The sequence below is a fragment of the Corvus kubaryi genome, unplaced genomic scaffold, assembly GCF_017639235.1.
Source record: "Corvus kubaryi isolate FWS band 111438036 unplaced genomic scaffold, C.kubaryi_AGA036_p1.0 36805, whole genome shotgun sequence".
Classification (NCBI taxonomy): Eukaryota; Metazoa; Chordata; class Aves; order Passeriformes; family Corvidae; genus Corvus; species Corvus kubaryi.
Window position 1 is genome coordinate 14,944 of NW_024580956.1, and position 230 is coordinate 15,173.

The window sequence follows — 230 nt, forward strand, 5'->3', positions numbered from 1 at the left end:
CATCATGGAGCCACCACCGCCATCATGGACCCACTACCAAAGACCCATGACAATGATGATGATGATGATGGACCCACCACCATCACGGAGCCACCACTGCCATCATGGACCCACTACCAAAGACCCATGATGATGATGATGATGGACCTACCACCATCATGGAGCCACCACCACCATCATGGACCCACTACCAAAGACGCATGATGATGATGATGATGATGATGATGATG